This window comes from Mustela nivalis, assembly GCF_964662115.1.
Source record: "Mustela nivalis genome assembly, chromosome: 11".
Lineage (NCBI taxonomy): Eukaryota > Metazoa > Chordata > Mammalia > Carnivora > Mustelidae > Mustela > Mustela nivalis.
This window is the reverse complement of record NC_139030.1, coordinates 58,384,585-58,389,668: the sequence shown is the minus strand read 5'-3', so window position 1 is coordinate 58,389,668 and position 5,084 is coordinate 58,384,585. Positions and strand designations below refer to the sequence as shown.

The 5,084-nt window shown below is 35.5% G+C and overlaps 1 pseudogene across 1 annotated transcript; it reads left to right on the top strand.

The window, feature by feature from the left end:
• Positions 1 to 404: 404 nt before the first annotated feature.
• On the top strand, positions 405 to 2,250 carry LOC309843973 (small ribosomal subunit protein eS1 pseudogene; annotated as a pseudogene). The gene is made up of 2 exons: positions 405 to 1,177; positions 2,139 to 2,250. The product of its transcript is annotated as a small ribosomal subunit protein eS1 pseudogene (transcript).
• The last annotated feature ends 2,834 nt before the right edge of the window (positions 2,251 to 5,084 follow it).

Below are 5,084 nucleotides of genomic sequence, written 5' to 3'. Positions count from 1 at the left end.
AGCCCCCCAGGCGCCCCTACCTGTATATTCTTAAGCAAATAGTAGGTCTTTATAAATATGCCCTTATATGAAGATGACTTAGCAAGAAGAAAAGCTGGATAAAAATTTTGTCATTAAAAGTCATGAAATAAACCCAATTTGTGAGAGATTAATGAAGAAAAGATACACCAGGAAAAAAGAATGAATGACTACTTTCAACTCCCACAAAAATTTCACTCTATAAGTTATAAAATGAAATAAAAATAAAATTTGTGAATTTAGTCCAACTCCAGTCAAAACTCAAAGGATTAATTTCTGGGACATGACAAAAGTTGTCAAGATATACCTGAAAAAACAACTAACAGAATTCTGAAATAAGTGAGCAAAGATGAGAGGTTTGTCCTAAGAAATATCTAAACTTATATAATTAGCGATTAAAATTGAAGTGCTGAGGAAGAAATAATAATATGAAAGAAACCCTTTAGGCTCTCTGAGCATAACAATGACAGTCAGCAAGAACAAGAGCCTTACGAAAGGTGACAGAAAGAGATCCAAGAAGAAAGTGGTTGATTTATTTTCTAAGAAAGACTGGTATGATATGAAAGAAACAGCTCCATTCAATATAAGAAATATTGGAAAAACACTAGTCATAAGAACTCAAGGCAACAAAATCACATCTGATGGCCTCTCATGTTTTTGAAGTGAGCCTTGCTGATCTGCAGAATGATGAAGTTGCATTTAGAACTGAGGATGATTGGGGCAAAAACTAATTTCCTTGGCATGGTCTTTACCTGTGACAGAATGTGCTCCATGGACAAAAAATGGCAGACTATGACTGAAGTCCATGTTAATGTCAAGACTAACAAGGGTTATTTTGTCCATTTTGTATTGGTTTTACTCAAAAATAGGAGGTCTGCCAAATTTGAAAAAGGGTGATGGAAATCATGATCCAAGAGATGCAGACAAATAACTGAAAGAAGTAGTCAATAAATTGATTCCAGACACCACTAGAAAAGCCAGAAAAGGCTTGCCAGTCTATTTATCCACGCCATGATGTCTTTGTTAGAAAAGTAAAAATGCTGAGGAAGCCCAAGTTTGAATTAGGAAAGCTCATGAAGCTTCGTGGTGAAGGTAGTAGTCCTGGAAAAGCTACTGCGGGTGAGACCACTGCTAAAGTTGAACGAGCTGGGGAGCCTGGGTGTGTTAAAGCCTCTGCCTATAGCTCAGGTCATGATCCCAGGCCCCGCATCCGGTTCTCTGCTCAGCAAGGAGCCTGCTTCCTCCTCTCTCTCGGCCTGCCTCTCTGCCTGCTTATGATCCCTCTCTGTCAAATAAATAAATAAAATCTTTAAAAAAAAAAAAAAAAAGTTGAATGAGCCGATGGATATAAGCCACCAATCCAAGAATTGGCAGACCTGCTGGTACTAAGCATATGAGGTCTTCTTCAACTATGGAACAGATACAGAACCTATCTCAAAGGATTCTTGTGAGCATGAAATAAATATATGCCAAACCCTGAGAGCATAATACCAATATGAGAAAAAAAGATGTTAACAGAATATTTACAGGAAAAAAAAAATAAAAGTAGCCATTAGATGAGTCACCTGGTCTGCTCAGTCAGTGGAGCAGGCAATGCTTGATCTTTGCTATCTGTTGTTAGTTTCAGCCCCACACTGGGCATAGAGTTCATGTATTAAAAAAGTGGCCATTACCTAAAAATATATTAAATCTGACTAATAATCAAAGACATACAAATTTGAGCGATCTTTTTTTTTTTTAAGATTTTACTTATTTATTTGACACAGAAAGAGATCACAAGTCGGCAGAGAGGCAGGCAGAGAGAGAGGGGGAAGCAGGCTCCCTGCGGAGCAGAGAGCCCTGTGCGGGGCTCAATCCCAGGATCCTGCGATCATGACTTGAGCCGAAGGCAGAGGCTTAACTCACTGAGCCACCCAGGCGCCCCAAATTTGAACAATCTTAAGTCATCATTATGCACCAAATTATTGAAGGTTTGAAAAAAAAAAAAGTACCCAGAACTGAGTAAGATTTGGCAGCAAGTACACTCTCATATAATTTTAGAGAGCATAAATTGTTACCATTGTTTGGAAAGCCGTTTAGCAACAAGTATCAAAATTCTGATCTGGCAATTTCTCTTTTAGGAATTACATTAAAAAAATAATCATAAGAGCACAAAGCCAAATCTACAAAAATGTTCATGTGGGAGCTATTCATAATTCGGAAAACTTTGAGCCTATCCAAAATGTCTATTAATGAGCATCAATTAAATTATGGCATATCCATAAAATGACTTTGTAGTTATTAAGAAGTGATTTATATTCTCTATATTCATGAGAAGAAAAGTGCTCCACAACATACTTTCTTGAGTAAAAGGGAAAATTACAATCAATAGAGTATGACCTTGTATTTATAAATGTATGTGTATACTTACGGAGTATGTGTGTATACTTACAGAGAAGAAAGTTCAATATTAGTAAAATGTTAAAATGCTTACCTCCAAACAGAAGGACTTTAAGTGAATTACCTTTCTTACATAAATTCTTTATGTATTACTTAAACAATCCATAGGACTGTGCATTACCTTTATAATCAGAAAAAAAATCTATTTTCATTTATGAAATAAATTCTAAAAAGAACTACAGAACTAAAAGACAAATATCAATCATCCTCCAATGATTCTTTTTACTGCACAAAATAACTGATGCAACCAAACATTACATGAGCAAAAGAAAACATACTCTGAATTGGACCCTAAGATTAAAAGAACTTGACAACTCAGTGAAAGGCAAAAGTAAGACCAGTTATGGCAAAAGGATTCAATAGTATCTCTATTATTAAACATATCTAAAATTACAACTAGAGTCCTCCTAAATACTTCAAAAAATAAGACTAGTAACCTGAATGAGGAAGAGAAAGGCAAAAGTAGCTGCTAAGAAATTTGCTAGACATGATGAAACTCAATACTGCTTTTCAAGCGACTCTTTTTTTTTTTTATTTAATTTTATTTTCTTTCAGTGTTCCAAAATTCACTGTTTATGCACCACACCCAGTGCTTCATGCAGTACGTGCCCTCCTTAATACCTACCACCAGGCTCACACAACCCTACTCCCCTCCCCTCCAAAACCGTCAGTTTGTTCCTAGAGTCCACAGTCTCTCATGGTTCGTCTCCCCCTCTGATTTCCCCCAACTCACAAATGACTGGTAGTATTAAAGTAACTGAAAGAGCTATTCAAACACTAGAAAGGAACTATTTCATTTATGTCAGAGAACTTTAAGTTATTTAAGAAAAGCTATATCTGGGGCCCCTGGGTGGCTCAGTGGGTTAAAGCCTCTGCCTTCGGCTCGGGTCGTGATCCCAGAGTTCTGGGATTGAGACCCACATCAGGCTCTCTGCTCAGCGGGGAGCCTGCTTCCTGCTCTCTCTCTCTCTCTGCCTGCCTCTCCGCCTACTTGTGATTTCTGTCAAATAAATAAATAAAATCTTAAAAAATAGAAAAGAAAAGCTATATCCAGGGGGGTCTTGATGGCTTAGTTGGTTAAGTGTCAGACTCCTGATTCCAACTCAAGTCATGAATCTCAGGGTTGTGAGATGAGCCCCACACTGGGCAACACACTCAGTGTATAGTCGACCTCAGATGCTCTCTCCTTCACCCCCTCTACCCCTCCCCCAGCTCCCTCTCTACATAAAAAAAGAAAGGAAAGTTGTATCAAACTGATTAAAACCTTATCTTAACTTGTCACTAATTACCTACCAAGATATCCCATGCTGATAGAAAGGAAAACCTAAAAACAGACACTTGTTAACTTTTCCTAGTATCAACACATGAAAACTATTTTTTCCCTTATAAAAAATCCTAGTGCATAACGTTCCTATTTGAATTCAGGAATAAGTACTAAATTAAGATTAAATTCAAAGCATTTGGAGCAACATAGAAAAATATTCAAGAAACTAGGAGTATGGTTCCAATTTTCCATTTAGTCAGTCTTAATTTCATTATAAGTAAAATAAAAAGATTGACTAGAACTTCAAATATATTTAATGGAGCATCAGTGATATGACATGCTCTTTAAAAGAATTATATGCTCCAGAAAAATAAAGGTTCTTTTGGTAAAACAAGCTCAGGAAATTCTGCACACCATTTAACTTCTCTGAAGAAACATAATGCACTGTACCGCAGAAAAGAAAATATTTAACGTTGTATAGCCCACTATTTCTCATAGTTAGACAAACTGTATGTCTGTCAATTGAGGAATAATTAAAAGATTATACATCATAGCGTGATTCTTACAAAGAAGACATTTTATATACTAATATGGTAGAGTTCTGGGACACAAGATAAAAACGATAAACTACAGAATAATACATGTATTTACTAGCTTTTGTTAATTTAGTTTTTGTATATATATGCATATTATATATATATATATAATATGCATATTAAAAAAGTCTAAAAGAATACACAGCGAACTTTTTAAGAATGTTTCCGGAAAGGGTAATTGGCAGAGTCAAAGGGGAACACATTTAACTGATAGACTTAACTGTATCTTTAAATGATCTTGAATGTATCTTTCTGCGGAGCCTTGGTGGCTCAGTCTATTAAGCACGTGACTCTTGGTTTGGGGTCAGGTCAAAGTCTCAGGATCCTGGGATGGAATTGGGAAGCCTGCTTCTCCCTCTCCATCTGCTGCTCCCCCTGCTTGTACTCTTTGTCTTGCTCACTCTCAAATAAACATATAAAATCTTTAACAAATATATACAAGTTAGAAAACTTAAATGCTTATAATAGCCAATAGTTAAATAAATGACTAAATATTAACTCAATTAAATGTTTCAATGTCATCTATTTTATGAATTGCCTACATTTCATAAGAATTTTCAAAGTTAACAAAACGTGTATAATTATGTAGAATACATAGCAATCAAAAAGTACCTATAAATATAGAAGAAAAAATTCCAATGTATAATTCTGTTATGTTTATACATGTATAAAATGAAAAGTATATTCTTTTATAAATTGAACAAATGGTTATATAACCATGTGTGCTAAATACTGAAGAAATAGACACAGAAGTTGCAGCACTTGTC